This window comes from Ochlerotatus camptorhynchus, unplaced genomic scaffold (assembly GCF_037179485.1).
Source record: "Ochlerotatus camptorhynchus isolate MF236.1 unplaced genomic scaffold, CSIRO-AGI_Acam_v1.1 ptg000140l, whole genome shotgun sequence".
Lineage (NCBI taxonomy): Eukaryota > Metazoa > Arthropoda > Insecta > Diptera > Culicidae > Ochlerotatus > Ochlerotatus camptorhynchus.
The window spans coordinates 651,238-662,417 of record NW_027040630.1 but is presented as its reverse complement, the minus strand read 5'-3'; the positions used below and the strand labels follow the sequence as shown (position 1 = coordinate 662,417).

The window sequence follows — 11,180 nt, the reverse complement described above, 5'->3', positions numbered from 1 at the left end:
CCGATCAACGGAGATTACTTTCTGCTAGCCGGAATTCCAGAATTTCTGTGCTGACAATGGAATTCAACAAGTAACCACGGCTCCGTTTCATCCACAATCCAACGGATATGCGGAGAGGCTCGTGGATACTTTCAAGAGAACGGTGAAGAAAATTCAAGAGGGGAAGAATACGCTACAAGAAGCATTGGACGCGTTCCTGTTGGTTTACCGCACAACGCCAAACCGGCAAGTCGGCGATGGAAAGTCTCCATCAGAAGCAATGTTTGGGCGCCGTATTTGCTGCACACGATCTTGTGCATGCGAAGATCTACAACAACAACAACAAGTGGCGCTGGGCCCCGGGCGTGGTATGCGATCGAATCGGCCATGTCATGTACACGGTGTGGAGTGAAGATCGTCGGGTAATACGAGCACACGTGAATCAACTACGCAGCCGCTCCAGCGTTACTGAAACGAAATCTGCAAATAATCAAGGACCTGACAAAACAAAGCTACCACTTGAGATTCTGCTGGACTCCTGGGATGTACCGAAATACTCGTCGGCTCCAGAAACGTCAACACCGAGGCACCCGCCAATGCCAGTGCCGGATCCATGTGTGTCTCTGGAATAATCGTCACCTCTAGAACCTTCTGGAGAACAGTCGGTTCCTGCTCAGTCAGCTCGTAGCTCAAGATTGTCTACGCCAGTGTTGTCTTCGTCCACATCAACGTCCACAGCATCCCAAGAGTTTGCATCAGCCAGCAGTGGACCTGCTACGCCGATGCAGGTACTGCCACGCCGCTCTTTCAGACTTCGAAGGCCGCCACGTTGGTTCAACCCGTACCGTCTGCAGTAACGAGTGCAGTAAGCATTCTCAACGAGGATATTTTGCCACAGCACTTGGAAGCCGTTGAGAACCTTGAGGACCTGCAGTTCATAGTGTACTGTGCAGCTATGGCCGTGGTACAAACACATCCCAACACACAACAACCCGTATGGATGCGACGCTTGGAGGGCCGAATCGTCACACTTCGGACTGAGATTGGTCGGTTGACACAGTAAAAGAGAGGAAACCGATCATCGAGGCTAGTTCATCACGTTGCTGAAATTGTCAAGCCCGCAGAGCTCCATGACCTCACTCTAGTCGATATTACTGAGGTGCTCGACACCCATGCACAGCGGTTTAGTGCTCTTGCTAACGGATGCGACGTTATGGAGAAAGTTCGAAGTGGAAGAAGGGAAATCGAATGTTCAACACTAACGAAAGGAAGTTCTAACGTTTGCATTAAAAAAATGGACTTTTTTCGGATGGTGATAAAAAAAGCTAAGACAGATAATTTCAGCGATTTGAGTTCTTTCTTCGTTTTCTTTATCAATTCCTCCTCAGTTTTCGCGACAAAATTGTTGGAGTAGATCTTTAGAGGTTAGCCCAGAAATTGTCGATGGGACGCAGCTGGGGGACGTTGGGCGGGTTCGCCGACTTGAGTACCACATCGATATTCAGCCGCTCCATCTCTTCCAACGATCGCTTCGAGTAGTGGGCCGACGCCAGATCCGGCCAGAACCCCGCGCTTTCGCCCTTATGGTATTTCTTGATGAACGACGCAAATTTCCCCGTTCACAGCCAGTCCGGAGCGAAAGAAGAGTGGCTTTGACATCACCTTCTCGCTGATTGTTAGCCACAGCAGCCCCTTCTTGGGGAACTTGGTGTGTGAAATAAACTGCCATCTGAATGAGATAGATCTCGTCGTCCATCACCACCACCACGTAGCCGGAAAAAACGAGTTGACCATCTTATTCAGCCGCTGCCGCTGCGTCATTGCCCGCAGCTCCGAAACCAGTGGACGTGACTTTAGCTTCCTGACATGTATTTTCATGTTCGCCAGGTACTTTTTCACTGTTTGGCCTGTTGCACCGACCTCCCGGCCAAGCGCACGCAGCGATGTAGCCACTTTTCCCTCGGTCTTCCTCTTCAACATCCTTTGGAGCTTCTTGTCGCTCAGGGTCGTCGGCCGTCCGGAACCGGGCTTTCTTTCGATGCTCTGATTGTTGTCTAATAGTGCCAAGATGTTGTAGATGCCGGAATGGGAGTATCCGGCGTCCACAAAGTGCCGCACGATGTCCGTTTTCGACGCGGCGGGGTGCCGTTCTTTGAACGCGCACACTTCTGAACGGAGTTGCTTCACTATTTTTGCCATCACGGTTAGAGTTCGACTGATAGAGCTGTCAAATTTTGTCTGCTGACTCATGGGTTACTATGATTGATGATGCATGGGTAGTTTCGTCAGTGCGGGTGAAGGTAAACCCATGAAAAACCGACAATTTTCGTCCATTTTTTAAAATGCAAACGTTACAACCACATCCGTAGCAACAAAACCGACTCTAGCGAAGGACTCCCGGAAATTGGCGATGTAACAAAGTTTTGGGCCGATCTGTGGGAGAATCCTGTTCAACATAACAGTGATGGGATGTGGTTGGCAGAGGAAGAGGTTAGGAGTAACGGAATTGTAAGTATGCCCACGGTCGTTATAACCAACCAGAATATTCGGGAGGCTACCCGGAATTGAGCTGCACCAGGACCAGATTTTGATGGCGGATGGTGGAATGCTTCAATATGATACTAAGAAACCCCCAACAGCTACCAGAATTCATTACCAGAGGGGTAACCTATCTTCTGCCCAAGGACCAATACACGGCTAATCCAGCCAAGTACAGGCCTATAACAGGTCTCTCCCCAAGCAACCAAAAGTTCGGATAAAAGCCCTTTTTTGACTGAATCAGCTAATCGATGGATTATGAAGAGAGTTCTATTCAGCTTACTTTTAAAGTAACTAACCGAACTTCCAAGCTCACATTAGATGTTTAAGCTTCTAACAGAATGCTGTTTCACTTTTAAAAAGAACTTGAAAGTTCACAAAAGGTTCGTTTAACCGTTGGAGGGAATGCTATTCAGCCCAAAAAGAAAACTTGAATGAAATCAACAAACCAAAACAGAAAACAAATATATCTATTATTTTGCTGCTTACCACGTTCTCTTTTAATTTATTATGAGCTGCTGCACCGTCCGAAGATAAATGTTTGAAATACGGTCAAATATTTAATTCAAATCACATGTTTTTAAATTACTTACCGCAAGTCTCGAACTCGAGTCCTCTTCTTTAAAACCGAGATACATACCACTGCTATTTGTGAACGAAGTGGAATATCATATGATTTTACTCGATGTGTTGATTTCATTCATAAAAATTGTTTTAAGAGTAGCCAAATCTACTTTCAAGATCCGTAAGAACCATTTTTGAACTTCAAAGTCTCTGATTAGTTCATGTGGAAGCGTATCTGAACTTGAAAGTTGCTTAAAAGTTCATACGGAACTTATTGTGAACTTGCACCGTTTGACATTTGACAGCTTGTTTTGTTTTCCGCAGAGGGTTTCAGTAACCTCGAAAAGTACGAAACAATTTGACTTAATTGTAGTAAATTTACCTGTTTTGAGACTGGTTTTATTCAAAAAATCATCAAGGTATGCTAGTGGAACGCAGTCCTCAATGAAATTTATTAAAATACAATATATTTTTGACGTAGGACTACGTCTGTGATTTCTATACACGGGTACATTTTGTGAAAACCGAAAATGGAACATGTAACAAAAAATGAAAGATTGTGAACGTTAATAACTCAGCTGCCCCTGGACTAATTTCAATCATTTTATCACCAATCGATCAGATGTATTTCTACACATCTGTTGATATTGAGGCGTTATCATTTCACTTTTGAAAATTGCACGAATGTGCAACTGTTGCTTAGATAATTAAAATTATCATTGATTGCCCGCGAAAATTGATTTCTCTAACACAGATTTCAAAGTTAAATTCCGTCCGGTCTCACCAAACGGTGTTTATTCAATCACCACGTGGTGAGTGGTGGTGTTCTCAAGTAGACAACGAAAGGCTACCTGCAAGCTACGAGCTGCAGCCCACATGACCATCCATAGAAGGAGGAAGAAGCCGCACAGCTTTTGATCGGAATCAGTAGCTCTTCGTGAGTCGCTATGGACCATCTATGTCAAGTGCTTCATACAAAAGAGTGTAAACAGAGAGAACCCCGCTCAAATTCCTATTCCTACACAAAACAAGCTCCTGCTGAAGTTAACAAAAAAGATTAATTATATAAGACCACGTAGTCTTACGTCACCATTGCGTACAACCCCATTGGGCTGTCCCTTGTAGTTTTTACTTACAGAAATGCCATTCGCCGTAGTAGAAGCATTGAACGCTCGTGGCTGTAAGGAGCTTTCGGTCGTTCCAGATCAATGGCTGCGGAAATCATAAAGTGGAGACACTTTGTTCTAACCAAACGCAAACAGTGCCGCAGAACAAGATAAATTGATCCGTCACGAAAAAAGCTGCTAGAAATTGACATTTCTTTAGTTAATTACTATTTTAAGTCAAGGTTCAAGTCGAACTTCCTTCGAACTTATCTAGAACTTTACGTGTACTTTAAAGTCCGAAAGAAGTTCGACATAGATTAATTGTGAACTTTCGCGCTGCATAAAAGTACGGTTAGTACTGATCGCACACGGACAGAACTTTCGTACGTTGTGTGAATAGATGGTGAAAATAAAACACGATCGTTTATCGGGCAATCCTGCCATGGCAGAGGCATGCGAACTATATGAATTTATTTGAAATCTTTACACGGTAGGGATGATAACACTACCATTGCGGCACTTGTGTGTTGATATGAATATTTGGGTGGGGTAGTTGCACACGTTTTGTACAAACAAGTACTAAGATTGAACTTTGTATTAGAGCATGAGCATGAGCATGAGCAAGATTGACCGCCCACGGTTGCTACTCTGTTATTGCTAGACCAGCTGTAATTACACAGAGAACCAATAGACGATGCTTGGGACTAGCAATCATCCTCAATGTGTAAAAACTGGTGATCTCGAATTAGGCAATACCAGCGCCAGCCGCGGCTGAACGCAGGTCAAGAAAGGAATGGGTAGGAATGTGTTGACGTGACACTCGCTTTGATAGAAGCCGAGGAGTCCTCTGCACTTCCACGAGGAATCACAGGGATGTTGGGTAATAGGGTTGGGTTTGCAGCAGGGTTCGTTTTGGTAAACGATAAGCTGAATTGATGTCCTAACGATCATATAACGCGAAGAAGCTTGGGATTGAACCCACGGTCTTCTGCTCAGTAAGCAAAAACGTTTGCCACTAGGCAGACGAGCTCCTTTTTAATCATCTAGTTGCTGTTATTACCATGTAGTCATGTTAACAAATGAAACGATTAATGAATCTTGAATGTGGATGGGCTTGAGATTAGACTCATGATGTTCTGCTCAGTAAGTAAAACCAGTTGCTCTAAGGCCACCGAGCCCCTCATATCACATTATAGCGTTACTCAAGTTTTTATAACTATTCAAATCCGGCACCGACGACAACGAAAACAAGCGATCTTACCATACATTTTTAATATGAAAGGACCTGGGACCGCGTTTTTCTGCTCAGTAAGCAAGCCACTGCAACCGACGATCTTTGAAATCCTAAAACTAAAAGTTACGAAAGAGTACCTAGGCCTTCATTAAGATCCACTTTCACGTGACGTTCAATTTTTCGATTTTCTCTTTACGCAGTAAGATTGAACTTTGTATTAGAGGTTCGAAACAAGTCTCATCAGTAATAAATCTAAAGATACAGAACCATTGCAATGTAAACAACGTTAGAACAGAAGGGCTGCCTGCGAAACATTCAAGGCTGCAAAGATCAGGTCATCATCGATGCAGTAATTGTCGGTCAGGCGAACCAGAAAAAGAGAAACCTAAGCATGGCGTACATCGACTACAAGAAGGCGTACGAGTCAGTACTGCATTCATACCTTCTCAAGGTACTGCAGTTGGGGCATGAAGTAGTTCGCCTCCTCGTGGTGTGCCCTGGAAACGTTAATTATCGATCCCAAGGGAGAGATATTGCGGCTAAACGAACTACAGCAGAGTAAGGACGCTGGAGCCCCATCCAGCTCGTCCCAGGAGGTCGATAAGCCCTGCACAAACCCTCGTTGTGCAAAGGCAGGAGTGACACCGGGTTCTTAGAGTGCTAAGCACACGCAGCTGGTAAGCGGTCACATCTTTCCTGTGCTGCCGTGGACATTTGGCTGGCTATCACGTCTGCTCTAGAACTAGGGCGAACAATTGACAGCGAACAATAAGAGGAAGGCCCTCCACAGCTGCTCACTGTGCAGTAGCGAGTGTCACGTCTGTGACACACCACTAGTGTGATGCGCCATAGCGCAACCGGCCCCCTCCCATGATGCAATGCTTTCGGGAGGTTCCGGGGAGGGCAAGGGCCAAGGGCACAGGGTAAGGTTTAGTGGGTCGGGAGCGCTACTTCTCCCATCCCCACACCCTGAGTTATCTTCTCAGGTGTCTGGGAGCAGATTCCCCCCTGTATAAAAAAAAGGTACTGTAGTAGTAAAAGGTGGACGATGGGCTAATCAGGCTTATGCAGCACGCAATGGGCATGTGGAGTACATTTCTCCACGTTACTGACGGAGCAGTGGTGTTACGTTCCAGAACTCTCAGCATGAGAAGGGGGATTTTCCAAGGCGATACCTTTAGTCCGCTATGGTTCTGCCTTGCGATGAATCCTCTCAGCAGAGCACTCAACCAATGCAACTATGGCTACCATTTGAAAAGTGGTGGAAGAAGCACAAATGTTACCCACACCTTCTACATCGACGACTTGCAGCTGTTTGCGGAAACAGTGGAGAACCTGCACCGTCTCTTGCAGCTTGTAACGGTGTTCAGTAATGACATCCGGATGGAGTTTGGAGTCGATAAATGTCGAACAGTCAATATCCGTCGGGGTCAAGTGGTGGATACTGGTAGTTTCCGCATCAACGAACAGGTACCTGGGGTTCCTGCAACTGAAAGGGATTCGCCATACAACGATCAAGAAGGAGCGGCTGAAAAAGTTCTTGTATCGAATCAATCGTGCTCTGAGGTCGTTACTGTCGGCCGGCAACAAGATAAAGGCGATAAACACGTTTGCCGTGCTCCTGTTGACGTACAGTTTTGGGGTGATCAAGTAGACCAAAACAGACTTAGAGGCGATAGAACGAGCAGTTCGAGTGGCGTCCACTAAGCATCGCATACATCACCGAAAGTCGGCCGTCGAGAGAGTCACCTTGCCACGTAATGAAGGAGAAAGAGGCGTCACTGATATCCAAGCGCTATGTGTTTCCCAGATTCAGCAGTTGCGGAGCTACTTCGTAGAAGGCCTGAACCAACACGAAGTCTACCGTGCTGTTTGTGAGGCAGACCACGGGTTCAGCGCCCTGCATCTGGCGCAGGAAGCCTACCAGTTGAATTGCGACCTAAAAACTGTCAAGGAGCTGCATGGGACGCATCCCCATCAGTTGGAACAAGCGTATTTCGACAAAGTGGCTGGTGCGAGGTGAACTCTTCTCAGATACTGAAGGTTTCATGGTAGCCATCCAGGATCGGGTTATTGCGACGAAGAACTACCGTAGGTACATATTGAACGAAGAAGTAGAAGACCGGTGTAGAAAGTGCAATGCAGCAGGGAAGACGATCGAACATGCTGTTGGTGGTTGCTAAGCGTTGGCAGAAGTAGCGTATCTCGGCCGTCACAACGATGTCGCTAAGATTGTGCATCAACAATTTGTACTGAAGCATAATTTGGTGAACCAGTACGTACCCTACTACAAGTACCTGCCAGACCCGGTACTGGAAAATAGTTGCATAAAGCTGTACTGGGATCGCGAGATCATTACGGATGTCCACATTCGTGCCAATCACCCTGGCATAACGGTTTACGACAAAAAGATTACGCGGGTAACCCTCATTGATATCGCTGTACAGTCAACGTTCTCTACCAAGATACTGAAGTACCACGATTTGGTGGAGGAGTTGAAGCAGATGTGGCACCTGGAGGATGTGCGTATAGTTCCGGTAGTAATCTCGGAGACCGGAACTGTTCCCCGTACCCTTATACGTTCCCTTGAAGAATTGGAACTCCGAAGAGAACTGAACAGCATTCAGAAAGCAGTGATTATTGGAACCTGTAGTATTGTCCGGCGGTTCCTGAATCATCATAACTGATCCGACTGAAGCAGACAAATTAGGATGTAAGTCAACTGACGAATGAGATCCACAGAGCCTAACCCGCTTGGCATAAATACAGCCTTGGGTAAGTGAAATTTTCCAGCTTTAGCTGAGAAGTGCAAAAACTCTATGATTATATTAATAATAAAAATATTAATATTAAAAAAAAAAAAAAATCTCTAATAACGCTAACCTTCAACAAGCACTGATAACGCGATAAAACCCATCCATAGAAAGTTATCTCCGGAACATTCCCAACATCACACCTTTGAATTAAGTGTACAATAAACTAAAATGACACGAAGAGAAATTTCCTTTGAACCGTAAAACCTGTTTGCTGCGTGGTTAACCTCAGTTTCTCCAAAGAACGAGTAATTGAATCCATTTAACACGCTCCTATTTGGAATTCAATTCATTCTGCTCAAATATGCAATCCACCTACATCACCCACCGACACTGGGATTTTTTTTCCACGGAACTCTTACCTGCCATTGTAAATCAACCAGAACGGGTTTCTTCGGCCTCAGAGAAACCCAACTGAGCAGAACTGTGGCTCTTACATGGATCGCTATGTGGGCTTCTCAATTTACGGGCAACATTTCGGCATCATTTACAAATGCCATTACAATATCGGCACTCAGCCGACCGGTTTCCCATTGTATTCCATTGTAGATTCTCGTTTTCCACTCCGACAGTTACAATCAGTGGAAATATGTAATTGCAATATTGTTGTTCGTTCATATCTCGACGTCCATTCGCGGCACGGTTGAGGGTCCCATCGTAGGCGTAAACAGCCCAAAATACTCGAGCACCGACTGACGGTGGTCGGTCATAATTCACCGCTCGGCTGAAAGTTATGACCTTAGCGTTGAACATGGACTACAATTGAATCCTTTACATTCCGCCTTGTCCAGAGTGTTTCGGAAGCTGCAACAGTCTTAGAAAAAAAAGTGAGAAACAACTGCTCAAAACGCCATCAATTTTGATGGCCACCTGGGAAATTCCACACCCCCTTCTGGACCTGTGGAGGCAGACGATGCTTCCCGGGCAGAAGAAAATATCTCAGGCATACACAATTATGATCTTGATACAATAAAAAAAATGATATTTATAAGCACGACGTAAGAGGTAAAATACAGCTATCCGCCGAAGAACGCCTTTTCTGCCGTGCACAGTGGTGTAAAGTCTGCTCCGTTTTATTATTTTTCATTGAGCAAACAATGAAATTCATACCGATTTCTTGTGATCAGATATCACAATCACGATCGTCAAACAGCTGATGGTAGTAGCGCTTGGTACATTCCTATCAATGTGCTTGTCGAAGCACTCTCCATGACCATCCATCAAGCTGACGAAAGAAGTAAAAAGCAACTGGTGAATGTCGTCTTCGATGGTGATCCATCACCGATCTGGTCATTCCCGACAATCACGACACTCATTTGTGCTCGTTTTGAAGCAGTTGCTGCTTTGCTTGCTTATGTTAGTGTGTTGGTGAGTGAGCCCAACAGCTTCCGTTTAATTTTGACAGCTTTTTTGAAACTCACACGGTCGCACGTACCGAGACGAACTTGAAATGCGTAGGCATTGTTTTCATTTTCTTCTGTTCCATTTTCTCATCATCGCACAGCAGAAGTCATCACTGTTTTCGTTGTGCTTTACATCATCAGCAACGACCATTACTGGTGATTGTTGTTTGCCATGGCTCGACCTCTCACTGCGTGACAAAACTTTCTGTCAGCGATAGTCGGTTGATGCGTTGACGAATGTCGAGTGAGTTTCATGATATTTTGCATCACTGATTGTGACTAAGAGTCGTAAGTTTTTCTTATTTAATTCTTACGTTCTTTTACTCAGTGAACGATGACATAAAGTCATGGTAAAATGTACGTGCTAATTTGAGTATAGTGGGGACATTGATAATCAACGTTTAAAAGTGTCCGGATTTCGGTGCATTACGTAAATCAGAATGTTGTTATATTGGTTTTATTCCTGTATATTTTACCTCATGTTATTTCACACCAACGTTAGATATCGATAGTAAACTGTTTAACCGGGTTGCCTCTGAGCGAGCTGAGGAAAGCAGAATGCAAAAACGATAACCGGTGGAGCTCGAACGGAACGCGCGAGATTCTTCGGTGGCAAATTGCGCTAAATAATGGTGCTGAAATGGAATTTATGGGCACACCATTGGTGCTGCTGCTGCTGCTACTACTGAGTGTTGGAAGGTAGCTACGTTCCAGGGGATTTGGTTCTCACAGGGGATTTCCATCTGATCAAATGAAGAAAAGTGTAATCCGATTGAGACGAGTAGGTTATTGATATTTTTGTAAGAAACTTTTTCGCTGGGCTATTCTCGAGCAATATGTGAACAGGGCCTACATTTCAAACGTAAACAATGACTTTGAACAACATGCCCACGCAAAATAACTATACCATCTGATAGAGCAAACTTCCTTCACCAGATGATGATGTCGATTTGACTGAATGAGTCCTTATCCAAGAGAAATCGATGTTAAACGTCATTGATTGTATTTGCCATATATTCCATTTTCATATGTTGCCCTAGATGAAGCTCTTGTCTGAATTATTATTTTTGAAATACTGTGAAATATCCAAGACGAACCAGCAACGACAGATACAACTAAAGTAACCGAAAGTCAACCCCAACGACCCCGAAAATTAGTCCAGAGCAAACAGCAAACATCAGTCCCACAAACGAAGTCGAAGCAACCGGAGGAGCCTCTCCCTTCGGCTTCGTACATCGGAATCACGAAAAAGATCGTCTTGCAGCAATCAAGCAGTGAAATTGATCCCAAAAGGATCAAACCAGGTTCCCCGTTGCGAATCCCCGTTTCCAACGAGGAAATGATACAAGACATGTCCATCGCATCATACATCGGAATCCCATCCGGCGAGGAGGGAGGCGATCGACCAGATCTCACTATGGAACTCGACTCAGTCCAGTCCTCGCTACCATCGATGTATAGTACCTTTCCATCGCATCCAATGGCTCCATTACCACCCTTCAGGTGTGATAGTGAGCCTACCAACACCGAGGACATAGGACAA

The 11,180-nt window shown here is 44.9% G+C and overlaps 1 pseudogene; it reads left to right on the top strand.

Moving 5' to 3' along the window:
- Positions 1–236: 236 nt before the first annotated feature.
- LOC135700660 (uncharacterized) lies at positions 237–8,108 on the top strand (annotated as a pseudogene).
- The last annotated feature ends 3,072 nt before the right edge of the window (positions 8,109–11,180 follow it).